Below are 16,440 nucleotides of genomic sequence, written 5' to 3' on the forward strand. Positions count from 1 at the left end.
CCAGGCAAGCTCAAGGACCTGATGGTCCTGCTTCTATTTCCTATTTTATGTAAAAACTTGATCAAAGAAACTGGTTTTAAGTACCATCTTGAAGATTAAAGATTAGTTTTATTTGCCACATGTGCATTGAAACATACAGTGTCAAATCACATCAACAAGAATTGTGCTGAACAGCTTGTAAGTGCTTCTGCACCAACATAGCATGCTCATAATTTACTAACCTTAACCTGTATTCTCATTGGAATGTGAGAGAAAAACAGAGTATCTGGAGGAAACACATATGGTCATGGGGAGAACGTACAAACTCTTTCAACGACAATTGAACCAACCTTGCAGCTGACTCTGTACAGCATTGCAGTAAATCAGTAGGTTTCAATAGACGATAGGTGCAGAAGTAGACCATTCGGCCCTTCGAGCCTGCACCGCCATTCTGAGATCATGGCTGATCATCTACTATCAATACCCAGTTCCTGCCTTGTTCCCATATCCCTTGATTCCCCTATCCATAAGATACCTATCTAGCTCCTTCTTGAAAGCATCCAGAGAATTGGCCTCCACTACCTTCCGAGGCAGTGCATTCCAGACCCCCACAACTCTATGGGAGAAGAAGTTTTTCCTTAACTCTGTCCTAAATGACCTACCCCTTATTATCAAACCATACCCTCTGGTACTGGACTCTCCCAGCATCTGGAACAGTACATTTAATGTCAAAGAAATGTATACAATATACATCCTGAAATACTTTTTCTTTGCAAACATCCATGAAAACAGAGGAATGCCCCAAAGAATGAATGAGAGTTAAACATTAAAACCCCAAAGCCCCCCCCATGCACAAGCAGTAGCAAAACAGCAACCTCCCCCAGCCCCACCCCCATCAGCAAAAAAGCATCAGCATCCTCCACTGAGCACTCAAACATGCAGCAAGCATCAATAGACAATCTTGCAGTACCCCAAAAACTATTACATTATCGTGCCACCACATTCACCCACTCTCGCATGTAGGCATGAAATTTAGATTTAAGATCTGGACAGCTAATTGCTTTACTGTGAATGATAGAATATAGTAGAAACTTAAGAAGAGGTTGGCGTTAGCAGACAAAGCAAAATCCTTGAACTGTTCTAAGCTTGGAGATTAGAGAAGAAAGTATAACAAAGGAGCATGTTGTTAAAATTAGAGCTAAGCCATTGAGGACAAACCAGGAAGCATGTTCACACGGGATAATGAATACCTGAAATTCACTCTTCACGAATTAATGGGATGCAATTGAAATATTTCTGTTCAGAGTTGCAGAGCAAACTGAGAGGACAGACTTAAGCCCCCTAAAGTCGTGTATGTCTTAACAGGATTTTTTAATTTTTGTAAGTCTAAACAATTTAGCAAGGAAAAGGCAATCATTTTTGTCTTTAGATAAGGTATTTGAAGCTCTTGTGTAATATCTTCAAAGCAATCCATATCCTTCTGCCATTGCCTCCTTTTAGTTAACTTGGCAGAGTGATCAAAAAACATTTAAAAAAAAAACATTTTTATTAATATTATTTCATGAGGGAGAGCCCAGCAAAATTGTACTGTGTATGACTTTTTTCTGCCTTTTGACTAGAATGTTATTAGTCCATGTTCTAACAAGGTTATTAATATTTAACTTCTCCTGATATGTTTAAGAGCAAATTCTAACGGGATCTTTTCACTACAAGTTTTTTTAAAGAACATAGAATAGTACAGCACACCACAGGCCCTTTGGCCTACAATGTTGTATCAACGTTTAAACCTACCCTAAGATCAATCTAACCCTTCCCTCCCACATAGCCCTCCATATTTTTTCATCCATGTGCCTATCAAAGAGTCTCTTAAACGTCCCTAATGTATATATCTAAAAGGAACCAGTAACCTTATATTTAATTGTGCAGTTAATTGTACAAGAAAAATATCAGAAAACTTCCAGCTACTAAGATAGTAGGTTGGGCATTTAGTAAAGCAGAGATTTCATGTTGACGTACACACCCTTGTGTCTAATATTGTCCAGACTTGCTTCATTCTATTAATTCAACACTGATTCTATAGCTGTAGGTGTAAGTTTATGCACTTCTTACTAACAGCCCTTATAATCAAATAATTGATTATGACATCCTGCTGTTAGTTCTGAAGGGAACTGCAAGAAACAGTGGGAAATTGATCATTATTCAAAATCATGAATTTTGACTTTTTTAAACAGGAAATAAGACCCTAAGATAATGGTCACCAACATTTTTAAGCCCAAGATCCCCTATCTCTGTCTTAGTGAAAGGCAAGATCAACCCCAGATTGATTAGTTACATGCATGTGCACCAGTGCAGAAAAGTCCGTAATTAGAAATAATGTGTAAACACCAGGGGTACCCACCCTTTTTTGCACCGTGGACTGGTTTAATATTGCCAATATTCTTGTGGACTGGCTGGCCGGGGGGGTGGGGGGGGGGTGGAAGTGGGGTGTTAAACACAACGGGAATACAGCGATACTCGAAGCAGCTTCCTTATGTCCAGTCTATTCCGCAGTTTAGTTTTCATGGCTCTCGGCACTTAGCTTCTGTCCTGCTTGCTCACGTTTTTTCTACTGAAAAAACTCAATGGGTTTGCCTTTAAGTGCAGGGTGCTTGGACTCAGGGTACTGAAGCAGTTTTGAGGGTTTCATTGCCTCATTAGACAGCCTCCAGCCCACCCACCACCAGACACCTTGGCCAGGTGCGGCTGGTCATGGGTGGGGTGAGAGGACAAGGTGAGTGTTGGAGGTCCCCATGCTGGGGCCGCAGCGTTCGCAGTCTGGAGAGAGCAGCCGACCAAGCGAGGAGTGCAACAGGATGTGCACCCGGCCCCCCCCCCAAGTAGGATCTATCAGCCGACAAAAGTTTGTTTCAGTAGATTGCAGCGAGATAGCTGCTCTGCTACTTACGGAACGCTGGGACCGAATTAGGTTGTCTGCGAATATTTTAGCACGGAGTTCCCCACGAACATTCAGTGTGGTAAACAGGTTTAAAGGTGGCACCCATCTGTCTGCGCTCCAGGCCAGTAGCAACGGCACTTCCCGCCGGCCGCCTGAGGCCAACCAGTGAGCCCTGGCGCGAGGGTATCGCTGCACTTAGGTGACTGATGACCTCATGTGGGTTCAAGTTCAACAATGGGTGTGACCGGGAATGAGGAAAGGTGCGGCTGACTCATATCGTTTCCTCGCGGCACGTTGGTTGGGGACCACTGAATTACACTGTGTAGTGTGGGGGAGCTACACGCATGCGCACTGGGCAGAAACAACGGAACTAAAACCCCGCAACCCGGAAACAATCTCTCAACGGTATTTGTATATTTATTTTTCTTTTTTTTTCAGGATCTACTGGGAAAGTCTCAAAGATCGACCAGTCGATTGCAATCGACGGGTTGGCGACCACTATCCTAAGACATAGGAGCAGAATTAGGCCATTTGGCCCATCACATTTGCTCTGATAATGTTGCATAAATACAACGATTTATCATAAAATCTTGAAAATTCCAAAGGAAGTTGTGACCATTTGAGGTGCAGTGACTGTTGAGAAGAGATGGCAGAACTGGGTGATAGATTAATTAATCTCAATGTGTTATAAGTGAGGACTGATGGTCATTTTACATAAGGTGGTAGATAAAGCCTTGTAGCAGGTCATCTAATATTAGAACATAGAACATTACAACATAGTGTGGCACTTAGCCAACCTTTTCCATGATCAATCTAGCCCTTCCCTCCTACATAGCCCATAAGCCTCCATTTCTCTTAGATACACATGCCTATCCAAGAATGTCCCTGTTGTATTAGTTACCACCACCTCTGGCAGTGTGTTCCAGGTACCTACGTGTATGTTTGTGTGTATGTAGATATATATAACTAAATATATCTCCCCTAAACGTTCCTCTGCTCTCCTTAAACAGATATCCTGTTACTGGCAGTGCTGCTCTGGGATAAAGGCGCTGATTTTTCACTCTCTTTGCCTCATAACTTTGTACACTTCTCATCCTCCTTTGATCCAAAGAGAAAAGCCCTAATTCACTCAACCTTTCCTCATGAGACATGCTCTCTAATCTAAGCAGCATCTTGATAAATCTACTCAGTACCTTCTCTAAAGCTTCTATATCCTTCCTATAATCAGGTGACCAGTACTGAACGCAGGTACTCCAAATATGGTTTAAACAAGAGTTTTATAGAGCTGCAACATTAACTCATGGCTTTTGAACTCAACCCCTGACTAAAGAAAGCTAGCACACCGTACACCTAACTACCTTAACAGCTTGTGTGACAAATTTGGGGAGTCTCAAGTCCACAGATTCCTTAAGTTTCTCTGTTTCTCTATAATGCTATGAATCTTGCCATTAACCCTGTACTCTACTTTCTAGTTAAATCTTCACACTTTTCTGAATTGAACTCCATCTGCCACTTCTTCACCCAACTCTACATCTTTTCAATTTCCTGTTGTAACCAACGACAATCTCTTCACTAGCCAGACTTGCAACCTTTGTGACATCTGCAGATTTACCCACACTTCCACTTCCTCACCCAAATCATCTATAAAGATCATAAAGAGCAGAGTCTGCAGAACACCACTAGCTCCAGGCAGAATTTGCTCCATCTACTACTGCCTTTTGCCTTCTCTGGGCAAGCCAATTTCAATTCACACAACCAAGTTTCCCTGGATCCCATGCCTTGTAACCTTCTGGATGAGCCTTGACAATCATTTTACTAAAATCTGTATACACCACGTTCAGTGCTTTGCCTTCATCAACTTGTTTTGTTACCACCTCAAAAGACTCGTTTAGGTTTGTGAGGCATAACCTGACCCCCTCATATCCATGATGACTATCCCTAGTAGAACATTTGCTTCTCAAAGTGTTCATAATTCCTATCTCTAAGAATTCTCTCAGTAGTTTTCCATTACTGATGGACGACTGACTATAATCCTGAGTCTATGGCTTCCTATTCCTGTTACCTTTCTTGAGCAACATTTGCCACCTTCCAATCCTCTGATACCACTCCTGAAAGATCATTATTGCTATTACCCCAGCAATGTCTTTCCTCACTTCCCAGAGTAACCTGGGGTATATCCTGTACACCCCTGCTAGCTTACCTATCTTAATGTTTCTTTCAGAACCTTGTGCTCTCTGGGAGTAGTGGTCACGATCTCCAAAATATTTAGCCACTGAGAGTTCTGTGCTTGACCAGGTTCATTGCCTAGTAGTAGATCCAATATAACTTATCTAGTCAGTCTGTTTGCAGAAAACAATTTGGAAGTTACATATATTGAGCATTATCCAAGCTCACATATTTGAGCATTAATCTTTTAATGTAAATAAACAAATGGCAGTGTATTTAGTATTTCAACGAGAATGCATTTCTTATGTAGCTGTCCGAATATATCCACAGCTCATTTGTAATTACAAGTACAGTGGAGAAACTGGGGCAACTACTAATAGTATAAAGCTGCACAATTGGATGAGGGGTTTGCTGAAGGATTTGAGGTGGAAACAGGCTGGTCACGTAATCAGTACTGTACACAGCACCAACTTCAGCCCTTGCCAATGAATTATATGCTGCATCTGGCCGGGTTAACAGGCCAGCAATTGCTTGTCCTCCCAAGCCTCAAATGGCCCAATACATTGACATCTGGTATCCAAAGAATAGAGAAGTAACATGATGTCCTATAATTGGTAACATGTATCCAGGAAGACCCACCAAATATTTCATAGGCAACAGTAGCTCCACTGCAAAGTATTTCAATTCCTTAAGGTGAGGTAACTTGCTGAGGGTGGAAGGAGGGGGTTGCACAAATAGATAATTGTTACCTTAACTCCCATCTTTACTTATTAAGGTTCTCTTGTCCACAGATACAATATTATTTCATTAATGTATAGATATATTGGTTAAAGGTTGAGAGGGTTTAAACTTTGAAAGAGTAGAAGCACAAAGCTGGAGTTTCACCATCTTAAAAGATTATAGGCATTGCTCTGTCTTGAAATCTCGATCCAACATTATAGCTGTGTTAATTGAAGTCAGATTTCCTCTTTTATACCATCTGGTTATATCACCTGGACAACTGCATTAGAGTTTGAGAGTTTTGTAAGGTTAATTTTCTTTGAAAAATGCTGATATCAAGGTGACATCAAAAATGTTTTAGTGTGTTAATTGCATAGTCATTTCTTGAAAGGATTACCGGGCCAGTTACTGAATTTGCACTTAGGTACTGCAGTTAATATAAAATGACAAGGTTGTCTACATCAGTATACAACTTATCTACATAAAATGCTTCCAAATTTAATGAGATTCAGTAAGTATAGCTTCTAAAATTGATTTCATCAATGCTAGATTCTTAAAAGATGGTTATCAATATTTCTGTTGTCTTTCATAATTTAAGTGTAAGATCAGTAGAAATTGCAGAGAAATATTTTTTGGGTCTTTCCCACAAAATGCACAGCATAGTGGCTCAATAGATCATTCTATTGCCTTTTAGTGATTCTGTTTCAGTCTCAATCTTCAGTGTTGTCTATGCTGAATTTACACGTTTGGTATTTATTCTTTGGTCTTTTATGTACACAGTCCAGGTTCTTACTGAGGTTTATCTAATTTATCAATTGCTTTACTTCAAAGAATTTTTACCAAAAAAAAGTTTTAAATTAGAATTCACCTTTCATTATTCAGATACTTTTAATCTTACTCATGATCTTTTTTAAACTAAAATGTCTTTTTTAAATGATCTATTTATGCTCATAATGATTTTGATTATTTTGGAGAATAATTCTATAAAACATTTTATGAAAAGCCAGGAATGTACAAATCTTTGGATTTTATAGCCTCAAGGATAAGACTTAAAACTGATCCCAAGTTTACACCTGGTGATGGTATTGAAACAAGAGATTTGAAGCTGTTTTTTTTTGACCCAGCACAGTTCTAAACAGTGTCAAGGTGTAGGGAGAACGTAAGCTAACCTTTGCACATCATGACCATCAAATAGTAAAATTATTTGGTTACTATTATATTGATAATGCTTCATTCTCAATTCAGTTGGCTCTTAATCAATTTCTTGATTTTTTTCAATCTGTAGTTTACAACAAATTACTTTATAAGCTACTGGGAAGTGCACAATATAACATTGGCAGAAGTCCCTTGCAATTCTCCTCGTCACCACCTTCCTTTTGACATGCTGTCCTCTGAAATTGATTGAATTATTTTAAGTAAGAACTCAAGTATATTGCCCCCTTGAAACCAACTGTACATTTTAACATGGCTGATCAAATCTTGGTCTTGGTTCCACTTTTCTGCCTGTTCCCCATGACCATTGACTCGACCACAGATTACAAATCTCTGTCTCAGCCTTCATTTAGCTTGCATATCTCTGCAATAAAATTCGATGAAAATAATTCTTTTTCCCCATTTTAAATGTGTGATTGTTTATTCTGAAGCCTCTGGTTCAACATTCCCCAAGGGGGAAGCCTTCTGACAACATCTGCCTTGTTAAACTCTTGGAATTGTATTTCAACATCCAATACTTTATCAAGTTTCCACTGTTCTTCTAACTTACTGCATTCTTCACTTTCTTTTTTTTTGCATCTGAGAATGTCATAAACCTTTCTAATATGTTATTTGCTTTTCCATTAGACATTTGGCTAAATATAAAATATATAGTTTGTACTACCTTTGAGCAGTACTAAACTAATCTGGCAATTAAGAAATATCCTTAGAACAGCTTTCTTTTCTGAATACCTGTGATCTTCCAGATACTTTCTGCAGATTGCATAAAATTTTGTTTGAATGGAATGGCAGAGGTGGCAGCATGAAATTGTAGCTGGGATTTTTTTTTGATGGGCTGCTCCCATTTCGTGACTCCACATTAGGGTGCATGTGAAATGTAATCTAGTTGTAATACAGTTAAGAGTATTACATTTCAGACAAAAACAATTGCTAACTAGGAAGTTTTGCTGCTAGATGCCAAGGCGTTTTGCTGTAATTGAAATCTGACCCATGTCTTTTTCAGTTCAAGTTGCTTTTACAGAATACCTTAGAATTATGGAATTGCTTGGTTCTGAAAATGTGTGGTTAAGTTTTAAGTTTCAACAAAACACATTTTACACGACACATTCCAAGGAGACACCGGATTGCATAGAGGGAGAGAGATTAAAAGAAGTGAATGGGGGCATTTGCCACAGTTTCCAAGGAGACATTGGATTGCGCTTGACTATAAGACATAGCAGAATTAGGTCATTTGGCCCATCGAGTCTGTTCTGCTATTCAATCATGGCCGATCCTTTTCTCCCCTCCTCAGCCCCATTGCCCAGCCTTCTTCCCGTAACTTTTGATGCCGTGTCCAATCAAGAACTGATTGAGCTCTGCCTTAAATATGCCAGGTAACCTAGCCTCAACAGTGTCCTGTGGTAATAAATTCCACAAATTCACCAGCCTGTGGCTAATGACATTTCTCTGCATCTTTGTTTTAAATGGACACCCCTCTATCCTGAGGCTTTGCCCTCTTCTCTGAGACTCTCCCACAATAGGAAACATTCTCTCCACATCTCCTCTATCTAGTCCTTTTAACACTTGAAAGGTTTCGATGAGATTCCCCCCCCCCCACCACCTTTCTAAATTCCAGTGAGTAAAGACACAGCGATCAAATATTCCTTGTTTGATAACCCTTTAATTCCTAGAATCATCCTTGTGAATCTCTTCTGAACCCTCTCCAATGCCAGCACATCTATTCTTAAATCAGGAGCCCAAAATTGTTCATAATACTTAAGGTGAGGCCTCACCAGTGTCTTATAATGCCTCAGCATCACATCCTGGCTCTTGTATTCTAGACCTCTTGAAGTGAATGCAAATTTGCCTTCCTCACTACTGACTCTTCCTGCAAGTTAACCTTTCAAGGTGTTCTGTACACAGACTCCCAAGTTCCTTTGCATCTCAGATTTTTGGATTTTCTCCCCATTTAGAAAATAGTCTGCACATTTATTTCTACTGTCAAAGTGAATGACCATGCATTTTCCAACTTTGCATTTCATTTACCACTCTCTTGCCCATTCTTCTAATCTGTCTAAGTCCTTCTGCAGCCTACCTGTTTCATGAACACTACCTGTGCCTCCACCAATCTTTGTATCATCTGCAAACTTGGCAACAAAGCTATTGATTCCATCATCCAAATCATTGATTATACAGCATAAAAAGTGGTCCCAGCACTATCCCATGTGGAACACCACTAGTCACAGGCAGCCAACCAGACAAGGATCCTTTTATTTCCACTCGCTGCCTCGCTTCTACAGCTAATCAGCCAATGCTCTAACCATGCTAGTAACTTTCCTGTAATACCATGGGCTCTTAACTTGGTAAGCAGCCTCATGTGGCACCTTGTCAAAACCCTTCTGAAAGACCAAATGTACAACATCCACTGCATCCCCTTTATCTATCCCATGTATAATCTGCTCAAAGAATTCCAGCAAGTTATTTTCCCTTAAAAAAACCATGCTGACTTTGTCATGTTTCACCAAGTGCTCCATAACCTCATCCTTAACAATTGACTCCAACACCTTCCCAACCACTGAGGCCAGGCTAACTGGTCTATAATTTCCTTTCTGCTGCCTTCCTCCTTCTTAAAGAATGGAGTGACATTTGTAATTTTCCAGTCCTCTGGCACCATGCCAGTCCAATGATTTTTGAAAGATCATTACTAATACCTCCACAAACTCTACCATTACCTCTTTCAGAACCCAAAGGTGCAGTTCATCTGGCCCGGGTACCCCAGGTCTTTCAGCTTTTTGTGTACCTTCTCCCTTGTAATAGTAACTGCACTCACTTCTCTTCCCTCACACCCTTCAACATCTGAAACACCACCATTGTCTTCCACAGTGAAAACAGATGCAAAATATTCATTTAGTCCATCTGCCATCTCCTTGGTCCCTGTTATTATTTCTCCGGCCTTATTTTCTAGTGGTCCTATATCCATACTTGTCTCTTTTATTTTTTACATACTTCAAAAAACCATTTTGATATTGTTTGCTAGCTTGCTTTCATATTTCATCTATTCCCTCCTAATGATTCTTTTCGTTGCTCTCTGTAAGGTTTTAAAAGCTTTTCAATCCTCTGTCTTCCCACTAATTTTTGCTTTTTTGTATGGCCACTCTTTTGCTCCTCATTAGGTTTGACCTCACTTATCAACAACAGTTATACTATTTTTGCCATTTGAATATTTCTTTGTTTGGAATATATCTGTCCTGCGCCGTCCTCACTTTTCCTAGAAACTCACATCATTGCTGCTCTGTTGGTGTGCCTGCCAGCATTTTCCAATTTACTTTGGCCAACTCCTTTCTTACAACAGTAATATCCTTTACTCCACTGAAGTACTGCAACGTCAGACTTTACTTTCTCCCTATCAAATGTCAAGTTGAACTCAATCATATGTGATCACTGTCTCCTAAGGATTCTTTTACCGTCAACTCCCAAATCATCTCCAGTTCATTACATTACACCCAATCCAGTCCCCTGGTAGGCTTAATGACAAACTGCTAAAAGTTCTTAACTCAACCCACAAGGATTCAACATCTTCCAATCCTCTGTCACATAGTTCTGCTGATTTGATGCCATTCTTTACCGCTGGAGCTACGCCGCCCCCTTTGCCCATGTTCCTATTCACCTGATTCAATGTGTAACCTTGGACATTCGACTCCCAATTACAACCATCCTTGAGCCATGTTTCTGTAATGGCCATAACATCATACCCAACAATCTGTAAGACTGCAAAAAGATCATCCACCTTATTTCTTATACCCCATGCAGTGAGATATAACTTCAACTACTGTATTTGGTACCCTTTTTGATTCCGAATCCCTAATACACTGATACTCGCCCTGCTGGCTGCAATTCTTTCCAATCTGCCTGCCCTTCCTGACAGTGTGACTGCATGCTATCTTTGCTTTTTTACCATCCATCCTATTCTGAGCTCCTTCACTCCAGTTCCCACACCCCTGCCAAATTAGTTTAAACCCTCCCCAACAGCTCTAACAAACCTGTCTGTGAGAATATTCATTTCCCTCAGGTTCAGATACAACACATCACTTTTGGCAAGGGCCTATAAAACAAAGTTAGGTTTAAGGGAACAGCCATTGTGTGAGTGGGGCATTGAGACTTTGGCTCATCGAGGCTTAGGGGAGGCTTCTTCATTATTTATTCTTTCTTAAAGCACATTTCGAACAATGGGAATGCCATACAGGATACTGGAATGTTCCTCTTGTGTGATGTGGGAAGGCAGGGAGACCTCCAGTGTCTCTGACAACTACACCTGCAAAAGAAGTGCATCCAGCTGCAGCTTCTTTCAGACCATGTTAGCAGTTGAACTGGCCAAGCCTGAAACTTCGACTGTACTTCTTCCTATAGATGCTGCCTGGCCTGCTGCGTTCCACCAGCATTTTGTGTATGTTGCTTGAATTTCCACTATCTGCAGATTCCCTCATGGCTGTGGTGAACTTGTTGTTTTTCCACACTTTCTTTGACAGCTTGGCCACAGCAGCGGCGGCTTCCCCTGTTCACCTGTTGAGCTCTGGACCAAGGGACAGGTTGCTGGAGACTGTTGATCCTAGGTAGGTGAATTCATCTACCGCTTGCAGGGTGTGGTCGCTGATGCTGGGGGCTTCACTGACATCCTGGCCCATGATCTCTGTCTTCTTCAGACTGGTGGTGAGGCCAAACTCTTGTCAAGCATGTGCCAGGAAACTGACTAACCTCTGGAGATCAGTCTGTGTGTGTGACGTCAGGGCGGCATTATCAGCGAAGAGTTTCTCCCGGATCAGGACCTGATGCAATTTGGTCTTTGCTCTGAGGTGTGCAAGGTTGAAGAGCTAGCCGTCCGACCTGGTGTATAGGTACACTTCATCGTCAGATGTCCTGAAAGCGTACAAAGGTACGAGGGAGAAAAAAATCCCAAAGAGCATCGGGGCAAGAACGCAGCCCTGCTTCACTCTGCTTTGGATGGGGAAGGGCTTTGAGGATGAGCCACCAAATTGTACTGCCCCCTACATGCCATCACAGAAAGAGGCGATGAGATTCAGCAACTGTGATGGGCATCCAATCTTCTTCAGGAGTGTGAAGAGGCCTCTTTTGCTAATCAGGTCGAAAGCCTTGGTCAGATCAATAAAAGCAACGTACAAAGGCTTTCTCTGTTCCCGGCTCTTTTGCTGCAGCTACCTGAGTGAGAAGATCATGTTGATGGTGGATCTTTCTGCTCTGAAGCCACACTGGGACTTGGGGTAGACGCATTCTGCCAGTGTCTGCAGTGGCTTCAGAACCACTCGGGCATATGCCTTGCCAATGGTGTTGAGCTGGAATATGCCTCTGTAATTATTACAGTCTTTGCTGTCTCCCTTATCCTTGAACAATGTGATGATGTTTGTATTTTGCATTTCTTGGGGAACTGACTCCTCCTCCCAGCACTGGCAGAGCAGCTCGTGAAGATGGCTTAGGAGCCCTGGTTTCCCACACTGGATCACTTCTGCAGGGATGCCATCTTTGGTGCCCTGCTGTGAGCAAATGAGTCGATGGCCTTGCTGAGTTCTTCCTCTGTTGGGGGTAGGTCCAGCTCTTTCATGACAGGTAGGGCCAGGGATACTGGCAAGGGCTGACTCAGTGACCATGTTCTCAGGTTCTGGTAGTGCTCGGCCCACCTCTCCATCTGCAGGATACTAAACTTTTTTTCAACTATATAAGAAGTCAAAGGGAGGTGAGAGTTGATATTGGACTACTGGAAAATGATGCTGGTGAAGTAATAATGGGGGACAAAGAAATGGCTGATCAACTTAATAGGTACTTTGCATCTGTCTTCATTGTGGAAGACACTAGCAGTGTGCCAGAGGTCTGTGAGTGTCAGGGAGCAGGAGTGAGTGTCATTGCTATTATAAAGGAAAAAGTGCTAGGCAAAAGAGTGGATAAGTCACCTGAACCAGAAGGACTACATCTCAGAGTTCTGAAAGCGATTACTGAAGGGATTCATTTGATTCTGGCATGGTCTCAGAGGACTAGAAAATTGCATCTGTAACCCTAGTCTTTAAGAAAGAAGGAGGGCCAAAAAAAAAGGAAATTATAAGCCAGTTAGCCAAAACTCAGTGGGTGTGGAAGTGTTGGAGTCTATTATTAAGGATGAGATTTCAGGGTACTTGGAGACTAATGTTAAAATAAACTACACAACAAAATGCTGGTGGAACACAGCAGGCCACACAGCATCTATAAGGAAAAGAAGCACTGTCGACGTTTTGGGTCGAGACCCTTCGGCAGGACTAACTGAAAGGAAAGATAGTAAGAGATTTGAAAGTAGTGGGGGGGAGGGGGAAATGCAAAATGATAGGAGAAGACCGGAGGGGGTGGGATGAAGCTAAGAGCTGGAAAGATGATTGGCGAAAGTGATACAGAGCTGGAGAAGGGAACGGAAGGGAAAGCTTCACTTTCGCCAATCACCTTTCCAGCTCTTAGCTCCATCCCACCCCCTCCAGTCTTCACCTATCATTTTGCATTTCCCCCTCCCCCCACTACTTTCAAATCTCTTAGTATCTTTCCTTTCAGTTAGTCCTGACGAAGGGTCTCGGCCCGAAACGTCGACAGTGCTTCTCCTTAGAGATGCTGCCTGGCCTGCTGTGTTCCACCAGCATTTTGTGTGTGTTGTTTGAATTTCCAGCATCTGCAGATTTCCTCATGTTTGCCTGTTAAAATAAACTAGCATGGTTTCTATAAAGGGAAATCTTGCCTGACAAATCTGTTAGAGTTCTTTGAGGCAATAACAAGCAGGGTGGACAAAGGAGAGGTGGTGGATGTAATTTATTTGGATTTTCAGAAGGCATTTGATAAGGTGCCACACATGAGGCTGCTTAACAAGATAAAACCCTATTGGATTCCAGGAAAGATACTGGCATGGATAGAGGAATAGCTGACAGGCAGGAGGCAGCAAGTGTGAATAAAGGGGACCTTTTCTGGTTGGCTGCTAGTGACTAGTGGTATTCCTCAATGGTCGGTATTGGGACTGCTACTTTTCATATTGTTCTGAATGATTCTGATAATAGAATGGCTGGCTTTGTGGCAAAGTTTGCAGATGGTTTGAAGATAGGGTAGGTAATGTCGAGGAAGCAATGCGATTGCAGCAGGATTTAGAAAATTAGAAGAATGGGGGGGAAATGGCAAATAGAATACAGTGTTGGGATATGTATGATAAGGCATTTTTGTAAAAAAAAATAGTGCAGACTATTATCTAAATGCAGAGAATATTCAAACATCCAAGGTGCAGAAGTTAATTTACAGGTTCAGTCTGGTAAAGAATGCAATGTTGGCATTCATTTCAAGGGGAATATATAAAAACAAGGAGATAATGCTGAGCCTTTATAAGACACCAGTCAGGCCACACTTGGAGTATTGTCAACAGTTTTGAGCCCCAAATCTCAGAAAGGATATGTTGTCATTGGAGAGAGTCCAGAGGAGGTTCATGAGGATAATTCCAGGAATGAAGGGGTTAACATACGAGGAGGGTCTGGCAACTTTGGGATTGTACTCACTGGACCTTAGAAGAATGCAAGGGGAGCTTACTGAAATCTACCAAATGTTGAAAGGTTTAGATAAGGTGGATGTGCGAAGGATTTTCTCTGTGGTGGGGGTGCCCAGAACTAGGGACATGGCCTCAAAATTGAGGAGTGACCCTTCAGAACAGAAGTAAAGAAAATTTTTTTGCTAAAGAGTAGTGAATCTGTGAAATGCTGTGCCATAGACAATTGTGGAGCCCAAGACAGAGAAAATTGGTCTGGGCTTCAAAGGATATGGCAAAAAGACAAGTGTATTGGGTTGAGTGGAATCCGGAATCAGCCATGATGGAATGGCAGAGTTGACTTGATGAGCTGAATGTCTTAATTCTGCCCCTGTGTCTAATGGTCTTATGATCTTTGATTACATTGGCTGCTTTACCGAGGCAGCGAGAAATATAGATGGAGTCCATGAAGGGGAGGCTGATTTCTGAGGTGTTGACACACCTCAGCAGATCTCTGCTGTAGTTTTCTGTGGTCACGGGCAGAGCGGTTTTGCCATACTGAGCCATGATGCAAGGGATAGGATGCTTTCCAATGTTACATCAATTAAAAATTGAGGGTTGGAAGATGTACCATATTTTTGTAGCTTCCTAAGGAAGTAGGGCAGTGGTGAGCTTTCTTGGAGGTGGCGTCTATGTTTTTTGATTGTATTGGTGATGTTCATGCCTAGAAGCTTGGAAGTGTTCATTTCTCTTGATCTCAGCACATTTGATGTAAACAGGCTTGTACACGGCCCCCCTTCTTGAAGTCAATGACCCAGATCTCACTACTCAAGATCAGTGGAAGAATTAATTTGTTCCAAGTTGCCGTCATCTTGTAATAAAAGTAAACACATAACTCGTCTTTGCAATTGCGTCAGCAGTGGCTCAGCAGAAGATACTGAATCAGGATCGAGAACTCATCCCACTTTAACTTGAGTATCTTCCACACCTTGGCGCACCATTACAGTACAATATTGACGGGGTTGGAAATGCTTTTTTGCTGAACTATTACTGGGGTTAAGTTAGCAATCAGTGTGTATGAAAATTGAATTGACTTAATTCAGAAAAGCATGCAAGAAAAGGGTTTGTGTGCAACCCAGTGCTGGAGGTATTTATCGGTTCAAGTCAGCATCTATGAAAGGATGTTTCAGGTTGAGACCCTTCATCTGAAATTGGTCATCAGAATGGTTTTAGGCTTGTACATTTGTCTTCATAAAATTGTGCGTATGTTTGTTTTAGTTTTGGAACCATTAGTGCAAATAACCTCACAATTTTATCATTTACCTGTCATTCACCTTATCTACTGACACCACTGTGCCTAGTGGCACTTTATGGATATATAATCAGTCCATGTATATAAACTATTTTATGTATTTATATTTATTTTGTTTTTATGCTGCATCATATTGTGATTTTTGTGCTGCGTCAGATCTGGAGTAACAATTATCTTGTTCTCCTTTATACTTGTGTACTGGGAATTACATTAAACAATCTTGAACCTTGAATTGCTATTTGTTGGTGCCAGTGAATGAAATTTGATCTCAGTTGGTGAGTTACTGTCTTAGTTATGCTTTTCCAACGACTCATCAGGAAGACACTAGTTTCCATGACAGCCAAACCACAGTTGTTGGGAAAAGATCTTGTCTGTGGTGTCTGAACAATGAAGCAGGCTGCTTCCTTCCAATATGTCTTTTCTAATGACGCATTCAAAAAGTATTTGTATGCTTGAACAATTACCTTTTGCCATATATGATAACTTGAGAGAATAAATTAGGGCCTCAGTGTTTGTTTTACATTCCCCTCCTGTGTTGCTGAGCAGCTGTTTAAACTCTAATCATTTCTTTATAAATTATCTCCTGAGCCATCAAACCATGGTGAATGC

The 16,440-nt window shown here is 41.3% G+C and overlaps 1 protein-coding gene across 5 annotated transcripts in view; it reads left to right on the forward strand.

The window, feature by feature from the left end:
• fzd3a (frizzled class receptor 3a) overlaps nucleotides 1-16,440 on the forward strand; it is a 90,623-nt gene that overhangs the window by 33,959 nt on the left and 40,224 nt on the right. Inside the window, exon 2 of one of the 5 annotated variants that reach the window (XM_059982120.1) lies at nucleotides 11,518-11,601. The exons of the other annotated variants lie outside the window; for them this stretch is intronic. The gene's annotated coding sequence lies outside the window, so the exon portion shown is untranslated. The remainder of the gene's footprint in view (nucleotides 1-11,517; nucleotides 11,602-16,440) is intronic. 5 annotated transcript variants of the gene reach the window in all.

The sequence above is a fragment of the Hypanus sabinus genome, chromosome 10 (assembly GCF_030144855.1).
Source record: "Hypanus sabinus isolate sHypSab1 chromosome 10, sHypSab1.hap1, whole genome shotgun sequence".
NCBI classification, from domain to species: domain Eukaryota; kingdom Metazoa; phylum Chordata; class Chondrichthyes; order Myliobatiformes; family Dasyatidae; genus Hypanus; species Hypanus sabinus.